The 12,149-nt window shown below is 39.6% G+C and overlaps 1 protein-coding gene across 12 annotated transcripts in view; it reads left to right on the top strand.

The window, feature by feature from the left end:
• XRCC4 (X-ray repair cross complementing 4) overlaps nt 1-12,149 on the top strand; it is a 276,331-nt gene that overhangs the window by 122,977 nt on the left and 141,205 nt on the right. The window lies entirely within an intron of this gene.

The following is a 12,149-nucleotide window of genomic DNA, read 5'->3' on the forward strand; positions in this document are numbered from 1 at the left end:
AGCCAGCCAGTAAAACAGAGGTTGATTAGATGACAGGAACACGGTCTAAAACAGAGCTTGTAGGTACAGCGGCGAACGGGACCCTTCGGCCAGGTCCATTACGGGGTTGAGAGAGCCAGACACCCACATCTGCCCTCACTCTAGTCCCCAGGTAGCTCCAACTCTGAAACCCCCTCCTGCCCCTCCTTCTCCCGGCTTTGTCTCTTTCCTGGGCCAGGAGGTCACCTGATCTCTTTGTTCACCTTTAGCTATTACCTTGCAGGGGGGGAGGGGCCCTGACCATTTGTTGCCAGGGAGACAGAGTGTCAGTGATTTATGTGCACTGGCCTTTCCCCACCACCTAGAGACTTAAGAAATACATAGGGGAAACTGAGGCACCCATACAGTATTCAGAGGAAACATTAAGAACAGTCCCACTTCGTCACACCCTGCAGTGCCCAAAATACTGTGGGGTTTGCTCATCAAGTAGGTTACTGCCAGTATAATTGTGATGTGAGAGTGGGGATAGGGACGTGCTGAATCTGGGACACATAAGGGTAACAGCTTGAAAGTGTTGCTTGACACTGTCCATGGAGCCCAGGGGCATATAAGGAGAGGCAGCTTGAAAGTGCTGCTTCATCCAGCCCATTGAGTCCAGAGACATATAAGGGGTCAGCTTGACAATGCTGATTGACCCGGGCCGCTCAGACTTGCTCTGTTAATGTATGTGTGGGTGTGTGGGTGTTCATCCGGTTCTGGGGCTGGAGAAATCCAGCCCTAGGGAACCTAGGTCCGGCAGAATAGCTCCATTGGGAGGGGACTTGCAGAAGGAAGAAGTAGAGCTCCATATGAAAACACAAGTGACACAAGCAGTACATTGATAGAATTACAGAATCCCCTCCCCCAGAAGAGTAAACCAAATAAATAAGCATACCCCAAAGTTATGGGCAAATCTGGTAACAGTAAGTCATGCATGGTGGTAGGTTTTCTCTGTAATGCAGTGGTCACACTTAAATAGTTCATTTCAGTTTTAGAAATATTATCAATTCTAGCACTATTCCCTTCCCTTCCAACAGGGAATACTGCTGGAACCAGTTTGACCTCTAAAACTGAAATTCACCTTTTAAGGGCATCCACTCTATCTGGACAAATTTTACAACTATAGGTGGGTATCAGTTGGAAACTTAAAGGCAATCATCGAAGTAATGTTGGTGATTTTTTTCCCCTTTTACAAAGGAAGTGATATCTGACGCTCCACCTCTGGGATGGGAATAAAGCTCATGGTATCACACTTTTCCAGGCTTAATAGAAGAGCAGTGTTTGAAGGGTATAATAATGCCATACAGTGTAATGAAACCAGATGGAACTTCACCAATTAAATTGATGTGCAGCAAATGTGAGTGCAATTTATGCTGAAAGCTTCTGTAATTTCTAGCAAAACTTAAATGGGGTAGTAATTTGTGTCAGCAGAATGGTCAAACTTCTGCAGGGTAAATGTGCAATATGTTTTTATCAATTGGGAAAGTATCTTCCTGTTTGACAGAAATAATGTTTCTCCTTTCAAATGTTCTTTCAAAAAAAAAAATAGAGGAGAAAGACATAAATCGTCCCTCAAAAATGTGATTTAATTACTCTCAATCATATTTTTTATATGGACTGATGTAAACAGCTTAGTTTTCTGGCTATTACTGGTTCTTTGCCCCACCTACAGATGTCATGGTTACTACTGAATGATTTCCCTAGGGATGGTGATGGCACAGCTTTAAAAAAATCAAGACCACTAGCTGATGGATTTAGGAAATAAAATGGTATAATGCTTTCCAGATCCAAATTTGTAAGAACAATACTTTCTTTATATAAGGAGCTAAGTGTCATCATCATTCATTTGTAGGTTCATGTTCTTTAACCCAGGAGATGCCTTTTTATTAACATTTTCTGCTTTTAAATCTCTTTAATCCCTTTTGAATCTTGATTGTGAAAATCTTTACTTGATTAAAGTCTAATTTTTCTACATTACGGAGCGACTGTCTTTATATTTGCACCATATGCAACGTAGAGTACATTGCTGGAATTTAATAAACAATAATGATAATAAACAAGATGGTGGAGTTATAGTATTATTTTCTATCTGAAGTATCTGGAGCAAGCTCAATGTATTCTGAGAGTGGTTTTGTCAGAGAATCCCCTCGGTATAGTCCTGAAAAAATAAACCTCTTGTCTTTTAACATCTACAGAAAATATTCCTATTGGATTTGAATAAATAAAGTCTATTTAAAAAACACCTGTCTGTGGAAATTATTTCAATACTCCTTACATTTCTGGAATAGGAATGATTTCTGATCAATTTACAAATGGCTAATTTTAAAATTAGTTTAGGCTGGTCACATGACATACCTTTACTTTTTATTTAACAGTGCTCCCTCTCTACTCTGCACTTAAAGCATTTAAACATGGATGTGGTTGTGTCCATAGAAAAAGAAAGCACAAGGTAATGTATAATATGAGTGGAAGAGTGCTTCAGGCTCTGATGGGTATAAATAAATGTTCTTTTTGGAGTGATAGTCCACACAGATTTCACTCTTGTTATGCGTGTGCTCCCTGTACACCGGATCAGATTCTCTTCTGAATAGCAGTGTCTGTTATTATAGCAGTGTCATGGTCATGTTGAGACCATGCCTGTACCTGGGAATCCATCACAATCTCCATAGCTGAGGATAGAAAGTGTGGGGTAGCTTCAATTAACTCTCCGTGCTTTACCACCCATGGCTGCAAGACAGAACCCTGTGGTATCTGCATCTTTTCAATCCGCAAGAGATTTCTTAGCTATTGTTCTAACTCCTTCTTAATAGTTAGTTAGCACACATCTTGGTGTTAAGAGATAAATTTAGATAGAAGCTCCCTATGAAAACAGCAGGACATTGATAGTGTGTCTGCCAGCCTGCGCACACACACGCTCCCCCCACCGCCAGTCACCAGTACAGGGCTAGAAACTCCCCCACCCCCCCAGCTGCTGCCCACATAAAAACTTAAAATGGCTGAAGGCAAATATCCAATATTCAGGATCAGCCCCTCCTGTGACATGGCCACCCCGTCAATGATGGTCACTCAGGGTGCCTCTTATGCTTGGGGCGATTGGCACGCCTGTGAGTGCTGCTCAGTATGCAAGACCTTCCTGAAAGGCACTCTGAAATCTAGGGAAGGCAAACTGCAGTTAGATCTGGAGACCTCAATGCAAGCATTAGGCACAGGGAAGCCAGCTGAGAGACCATTCTCATCCTTCAGTGCACCAGTGAGATACGTCATGCCAGGCTCAAGGGACATTCAGAAACTTTGCTCTTCTGGGAGCCACAAGGGGCACTGCTCCAGAGATCAGGGAAGACAGAGCTCTCCTTCCCTAGTTAGGAGAAAGAAGTCCTCTCCTAAGGCTTTGACTCAGCAGAGCCTCAAGGTACTTCTGGTGAAGTACAACTGTCTGCTGTGGGACACTCTCCTCTTTGACAGACAAGCTCCCCATCAAATATTTGGAAGAGCTAAGATCTGCCATGGCTGAAGGACAGTGCACTGTTAGAATGACAGTCCTAGGCTATGCTTGATGCAATTGAGGTGGCAGTCCAGACCACGACAATGGATCACAACATTCTTATGTTATGACAATGATCCCGACAGTTGAGATTCTTTATTGATGAAGAACTGAGAAGTGGTTGAGGACACCTTGACCCTGATGCCCTTTCTTATGGTAGTTGCAAGGGCTCCTGGGGCTCAGGGGCAGCCCCAACAGACACAGCTATTGGAAAAGAATCTGACCTTCTGCATAGCGAGCATGCACACACCAAGAGTGGAGTCTATGTAGACAACATATTTCAAAAACCCACAGTTACTTAACTGTTCTTTCAATTAGAAATGTTTTTTTTAAAGGAAAGCAAATCTTTTTTTCTCCTTGTATTGTCCAACCCTCCACCCTTTCCATTTTTTTACTTCTCTCCTCACCAGTTTCTTAGACCACGTGCTACAAAGTCTCCACATCTTGCCAAAATGAACCTTCCAGTTAGCGTAACTGAATATGTGCTGGTGATGGAGTGAGGTCTGAGAGCGATGCAAAGTGCTTCTTCCCATACAAAGTTTTTTTTTTTTTTTTTTTTTTAATTAATTTTCCCCCAAATCCAACATCTTGGCTGAAAAATCAGACATGAACACACACTCTGTTTTACTGCAGCTCTATTTTTTGGCATATGTTTATTTCTGTGTAACAATGAGTATCAGATGATCTATTAAAATGACTTAGTCTTTACACAGCAGTTTGCATGATCAAAACAGCACAAACGTAGGCATTAATACTAGTCATCCTTCCATTAGGTAGGTATTAATTTAATTAAAGTATTATCAACTTCATTAGTTATTAGTTATAATTGCCCTCATTTTGTAGATTGAGTGTTCTGAGGCAGAGAGATTGAGTAGCCCAGGGCAATTATGTGGTTATGTGATGTAAATTGTAATGGTTGAAGTATTAGAATTATCAAAATCTAGTGCTGTGGGATCTTAGCTTTTTTGACATCACAAGTTTAAAGTCTGTATAGATTTTTTTGAATGATATATTATACCTGTTTGAGACAAAGAGTCATTCAAATTGAGTAAAAATATTAGATCTTAAAAGTGAGATTCTGTCATTCAAATGTATGCTTTTACCACATGCCAGTCTAATAAGGTCATCCCAAGCTCAAAGCTAAACAAAGTCACTTATGAGCACTACATAATCAGCCTTTCTGTGCACACACTAATGGTATTTTTAAAATGCCATTTGGCATAGCAGTTTCTAGCTTAGTATTATACTTAATCGGGTTTTAAATATTTGTTGTCTCTTTGGATCAGGTTTAGCCCCTTTCATCGGTTTCTGCCATTTCTGGATGGTGATCACCAGCACCCATCTAACATGGCTTGGTGTAAAAGAAGAAAATTGTTCCATGAACCAATGCTATTTATTTACAGAAAGAGGAGTGTCTATTTTTCAACAGTCTGAGCCCACATTGTATTTTTACGTAGCCAGAAGGTATACCATACAAGGCAATTAAACATACCACACTGGCACACCAGATTGTAGTCAGCTAGGACACAATCTTGCAATTGACTGCACACAGGTGGAGCAGTACACCTGCACAGAGTCAGTTGCAGGTTCCAGGCTTTGTTTGGTAAAAATATATCCACTCTGAATGGAGCCCTTTACCATAGGACTCTGCTTTTCCATCTTCTGATCACCAAAATGTCTGGCTTAGAAGAATGTGTTAAATCTATTTCAACCAAAGGGGAACATTATCTTTTAAGATCTAAGTTGTCTGATAAATTTCCCTCCATTTTAATGAAATAAAAATGCTAACTGGCTTTAGGATATGGTGCTGATATAAATTGTACTGTAAAAAAGGTGAAAGGTGAGTTGTTATGTTGGAATTCCTATGTATATGGATTCTTTCTTAGTTTAATTGCATATATTTGCTGCTTTCCAAAGTATTTCTTCTCTTGGCCGGGCAGTTTCCTGACCAGGATTCCCTTTTTGGCTTTTTTTGGACAATTGCTGTATAAATGTAAGATTTCAGACTACCGTTACTGATAACTGCCTCTCTGTCTTTGAATAAAAACCACCTAAATCAGAAGAGAATTTGGCCCAGTGAGAGCTTGTGTGTGTTCTGTTTACTCTAATTGTAAGCAGGTCTTTTATCTTTCTGTTCTGTCCTATTCTTGGTTAATCATGTTTATTACTTTTGAATGTGCTATCAAGTGTTCTTCTGTTCTGGTTGTGGGAGGGATGTTCTGAAAAGGTCATCTTTCTTACAGTGCGACCTGAAGATGACAAGGTTAGGGTTTCTCCTTTTGGAGAAACCCTAACCTTTTTCCCATTCTTAGGCTTTCTGTTGAGAAGGTTCTGCCTCTTGTTTCCTTGAGTATGTGTCTAAGTTCTTGTAAGTGTATTGTGCCTGGTGATGATAGGTGTGAAGAAGGGCAATCTTTTAGGTAATATGGGTCAATCCCATTGAATGCTTTGTACATCAGTAATGGAGCCTTGACTTGGTGCAGCCAGTGCATGGGGAACCAGTGCAGGCTCTTGAGTACTGGTGTGATATGTGCTCTTCAAATACTTCTACTCAGGAGATGGGCTACTGCATTGTGTACCAGTTGTAGCTTCTTCAATAAATTTCTAGTCAAGGCCAGATAGAGAGAGGTGTAGTACTTTATATCGATCTAAGTCTTATTACCTTTGGGTCCAAGCACTGAAGCAGGGAACCATAGCAATGGGAGTGGACAAACCCAAACTGTTCCTCCTCCACTTGATAGGAGCTGGTTGGGCCTAGAAATGATGAATGCATGGATTACTGTAGCCACCTCATCCGTTAAAGGTAATTTCCAACAATGGCAAATTTTCATGCTGATATACTAATTAGGTATCTCTTTAAAGTTCACATAAGAATTAAGATCATAGGATTCTGCAATTTTTATTGTTGGTGCAGTTTTGCAAATTTTTCATTCAAAGATGCATTGCATCATACTTAACAGATATGAGAGTTATTGTCTCAAATAAATTTAGTCCCTTGAACATCCAGTAATTTAGAAAGAATTTACTTAAAAGAAAGTTTGATGAAATATTTGTAAATTACTTGAAAGGATAGCCTGTATCCATACCACACCCTTACTGTTAGCCAATAGCAGAACATCTGTCAACAGTAAATCAGAAGAGAGATTTGGGGGGGGGGGGTATGAGAGAAATGACAGTGTCACTCTAAGTTTCTAGTAGACTAGAAGATATTGGTCTAGGGCTTAGCATAATTTCAGGAGAAGCTGAGGTGGCATGTTCCTAAAGAGTTCTCACTCTGTCACTCTGTCTTTGAATAAAAACCACCTCCACCACCACAAAAGATAGAGGGTGAAGACAGAAAGGATGGATCAGCTACAGGCAATTCATTGTCTGCTGGGACCTCTAGCAGTTCTGGTCAGGCCCTTTTTGAGTGAAGTGCTTAATGGTTCAATGCGGAGTCCTCTTTTATTTAATATTTTCATGAATGATCTGAAAGAGGAAGTAGAAAGTGCATTAATTACATCTGCAGATGATACAAAGGTAGAGTTGCAACCAGCTGGAAGGATAGCAAGAAAATATAAATTGATCTAGAGAGACTTCAGTAATATGCAGAAATTAACAAATGAGATTCAATGTGTAAAAATGAAACCTATACTCTTAAGGTGAAAAGTGATCCAAGCCATGCAAAACTGCATTAATACAGGGTTAAAGTTGAGCTTTCAATCCAGGGACGGCTTCAGGCACCAGCTTAACAAGCAGGTGCTTGGGGAGGCCAAGGGAGAGGGGCGGCAATTTGGGGGCGGCAGGTTCCTCACTCCCTCTAGGAGCGAAGGATCTGCCGCTGAACTGCCACCACCGATCGCGGCTTTTTTTTTTTTTTTTTTTGCTTGGGGCAGCAGAAATGCTGGAGCTGGCCCTGTTTCAATCACACACTAGTCAGGAAATTCAGGACATAATTTATAGTGAGACCTTACCCCAGCTTCCATATTTGTATGCATATTTTTGCCCTTTAATCACTTCTGTTGATCTTCCCAGAACTCTCTCCAGCCTCTCTGTCTTTCTGGCAATGAAGAAGAAAGGACTGAACTACTTACTCCACTGTGGTCTCAGCATAGTTATTCACAGAGAGACTAATCCCTCCATTTCTTTGTATAAGGAGGCTTCTGCATATTTTCCACATATTTGCTTTCCCATTTTTTAATCATTAGCTGGTTTTGCAAGGTCCCAACTTCCATATTTCTATATTAAATCAGACTTGAAAAAAAGATGAGTCCATAATCTCATTCAGTTTACAGCTATCAATGATTTTGTCCCCTCCTCTCTTAGTAATACAACTAGTTTCTTTCTATTTCTTTTTGATTTGGATTCAGCAACATTAAAAAATAAATGTAAGGAAGCAGCAGGGCTTGGGGCACTGGGCTGGGAGTGAGGATGCCTGGAGTGAAATCCTGGCTCCACTGAAATCAGTGGCAAAACCACCAACTCTCCTGTGTCCTAATCCAAGTTTTTCAGCTTTAACAAGTGCTGTAATCACTTTGTGCCTTTGTTTCTCTTTCCCTTTTTCTGTATTGTCTATTTAGATTGTGAGCTCTCCAGGACAGGCCCTATGTCTTACTATGTGTTTGTCCATATCTAGCTTGTTGAGGCCTCAGTCTCACTTAAGGGCTTTGTGTGCTACAAATAATTAAGAATAGTAATAATCTAAATACACCTCTATCCCGATATAACATGAATTCAGATATTAACACGATAAAGCAGTTCTCCAGGGGGGCGGGTTTGCGTACTCTGGCGGATCAAAGCAAGTTCAATATAACGTGGTTTCACCTATAACATGGTAAGATTTTTTGGCTCCGGAGGACAGCGTTATATCGAGGTAGAGGTGTAGTTTTAAGATATATCATATACCAATAGTTTACATAGGTGGTGAAAAAATATATATGAATGTAAAGGGTCAATGTCAGCTTAAAAATCATTTGTTTTGTTTTTAAATTGGTATCTGTATTACAGTAACATGTTAGGTTCTGATTCTGTGCACACTTCAGCTCCTGTGCTGCAGCTGATTGCTGGAGTGCTGCATGTTTAACTTTACTCACACAAATGTCTTATTGATTCCACTCATGTGGAAAGTGTGTGCGTGTGTGTGTAAATACTTGTAGGATTTGGGTCTTAAATGATCGACATTGCAAGAAATTTGAGAATTGAAATTACTTTTCACTTTATATCATTCGATTGTACTTTTCTCACTGTCGATAATGAAAACAAAGTACCTGTAGTTGATTTCACTTTTATGGATTGTGTCTAGCTGTTCAGTTTCTGGTTCTGATGCACCAGCAGAGTGTTGAAATATCTGGATTGCAAAAATCAGCAGAACAAAAATGGGGATGGTTCTGTGGCACTATCCCTCAATTTACCCCAGAGATGAGTTCCTGAGCTGTTATAGAAGCAAAGGCCCCTCTGTGGGCAGCCTTGGCTTCTGTGGATCACTTGAGATCTGCAAGGTTTGAGTTTGCTCCTCTTATCCTTTTCCTGCACGAGAGAGGGCAGTCCAGCCCCTAAACGGATAGACTGTAAACTCCTTCAGGCAGGGACTAGCTCCTGCTATGTATTTGTGAAATGCTCAGTATAATGTGGCTTCTGAAAGATACAGCGTATAAATATTTAATGAGTATTCTAGTCTATAACTGCAGTTTTATTTTCAAATTCTTTGAACTTCCATCTTCATGGCTTTTTTTATGTCTATGTACTTTCAGCTGTTTGCTTTCTAGTTTGGGATTCAGTGACAGTAGAATAAATAGGACCTCAGAGTACAACTAGCTTGAGATTTTATTCTCTCTCTTCTCTTGTGAATAGTCAGTAGTTTGTGTCAAAAAAGATTGCTAGAAATGAGGGATGAACATTTTAACTAATCTAGCAGTTGTATCACTCTCTATGGATTACTTATCAATCTGTCAGCACTAGCCTCCTTACAAACTGGTTTCATTTCTCTTTTGTATCTTAATCAGATAATAGTGTTAACATTTTCTATGTTTGTTAAATTGACAGTACAATGGCTCATTGAACCAAATAGTTTTATATTCAGGAAACACAATAAGAGCTCTCTTCAGCATACGTGGTATATGCGTTTGTAAGAAGGAGGTTTACTTGCCTTAATCTAACCAAAGGCATATAGTCACTGTCGTGACATTTTTATCTTACTGGGGCCATATGTACTCTAGAAAAACTTGATAGTGTTTTCTGAACTGCTGCATCTCTATTGATGGTAGGAGTGGGGGAAACTGTAATGTAGACTGGATGAAGGTTCTTACCACCCTGCTACTAACACTTAGCAGAAGAAAAAGGATATAGATAATATGATTTTTTTTATTTATTACACTTTACTCTGTCTTAAGCTTGTTTTATGTAAGAAGATACACAATACTCATTGCTTTTACTATGATGGCCAGTTACTATTAAAGTGATACAGCTAAATCCTGCCCTTTACTGCACTGGTTTACAGCAGGGGGAGGGACGTAGAGAGTTTCTTTCACTTACTACACCCTCATTCAAAACACGTGGCAAAATCTCCCATAGCGTTCAAAAGAACACTTAAAAAGAGACCCCCAGCTAGTGCTCTAGCTAATGTACTTCATCTCCAAGGAGCTGCAATATGCAGTTCAGGAGATCTGTCTAGCACCCTGTCCTAGCTGATTAGCTCATTAGGTTGACTGCTGCTCCTCTACTGTTTTCTCCTGTGTGACCTCCCCTGTCTGCCCTGAGGAATCCTTCCATAGCAGGTAGAATACCTGAAGGAAAGGGGGTACTTTGCTGTATCTCATCTCTACCTCACTGCACTAGTCAGGGTGGGATTACATAGTTCATGAAAAATATGGGTGAGAGTGATGCTACATCAGTGTAATCACATCGTATTTGCTATCTTGAAATCTTACAAATAAAATATTTCATTATCGGTATGCCTATGGCATTAACTTTCTGTAGAAATAAATTTCATTTCCTGTTAGTCTTTCTTGTAATCAGAATTAATTACGTAACACATGACAACAGAAAGTAAACTGTAAGAGGCACCACATTTCATTGTTCTGAATAAACATTTTAATTTAATTCATCTGAATTCATTATATTCCAAGTAATTTACATGGCAAAAGCTTTTAAACTTACTAGATCTTTTCTCTCTAATCAAAGTTAAGAGGGCAGAAAGGTAGCATTTCCATTTATCTGTGCTACTATATTTTTACATCTTTGTCTAGTATCAGTGTGGCATGAATTCTTTATCCATTTGGCTTGGTGTGACTTGCAAGTGATGAAAAACAGTTTCCTTTACACAAGTCTATCTTTGTTAATGCTGTCGGGCAAGTATGATATCCAGGGAATACAATGTCACTTGGCGGGTTACTGATAATGCAATCTAACTTCTAAAAATAAATAAAACTCATCTTGTCATCTGTTCTATATAACCTTAAATAGCAGGTTTGTACAACATAAAGGAAATTGTGTATTGTGAAGTGTACATTTACATTTAGAATAGGTTCACATGCTCAGTGCTAGACTAAACCTTCATTTTCAACACATTTCCTGATGATCTTCTACTTACTAAAGACAGTGATTTTATGATAGTTTCATTGCTTGTTTACAGTAAGTTGCACAACTGAATTGACTAATTAAGTAAAAGTTAAATCTAGACTGAAGAATTAATATAATGTTGTTGTCAGTTGTTTCAAATGATTCCTTTAAAACATTTCTAAGCAGTTTTTAAGGGTTGGATCCAGCAAAGCCTTCATGCACCTGAGTAATTCAGTCCATTTCCCCTATGACTGTTTTTATATTACCTGCCAGCCTCTCCTGATTAAGGGGGAGTAGAGTAGAGAGAAAACAAAGGAAAAGTGAGAATAGGATAGACAGGATGACCTACCCATCTTAAAGTCTTGTTTTCTTTGTGCAATAAGATATGCTGTGCAGACTGAACCCTTCCTTGGCATGTAAAATTGCGGTGTTTTCTGAAGATGTGTTATTTTTATTTTTCCTTAATCTGTAAAAGAGGACTGTTACTTAATAATGTCATGAAATACCAAAACAGTCTTGTGAATCCTTTAAGGATTCCAAGAGACTAGTCAGAGTCTACACTCTGCAGATATCCTTTGCTGACTCTACTATCCTTTTGGGCCATGCCTATGCACAGGTAAGTCCTGTGGACGCTCCCAGTAGTGGGCGCCTCTCACCTCCTAAGATGGCTCACATTTCCTTTGAGGTGACTTGATCATAGTCTATAAGTACCTAGACTAGGAGCAAATATTTAATAATGGGCTCTTCAATCTATCACAGAAAGGTATAACACGATCCAATGGCTGGAAGTTGAAGCTAGACAGAGAACAGGCGGTATTTTAAAGAATCCTTATTGAGGTTGCGGGAACAAATCATCCCGATGTGTAGAAAGAATAGTAAATATGGCAGGTGACCAGCTTGGCTTAACAATGAAATCCTTGCTGATCTTAAGCACAAAAAAGAAGCTTATAAGAAGTGTAAGCTTGTACAAATGACCAGGGAGGAGTATAAAAATATTGCTCAGGCATGCAGGAGTGAAATCAGGAAGGCCAAATCACACTTGGAGTTGCAGCTA

This window comes from Chrysemys picta, chromosome 6 (assembly GCF_011386835.1).
Source record: "Chrysemys picta bellii isolate R12L10 chromosome 6, ASM1138683v2, whole genome shotgun sequence".
Classification (NCBI taxonomy): domain Eukaryota; kingdom Metazoa; phylum Chordata; order Testudines; family Emydidae; genus Chrysemys; species Chrysemys picta.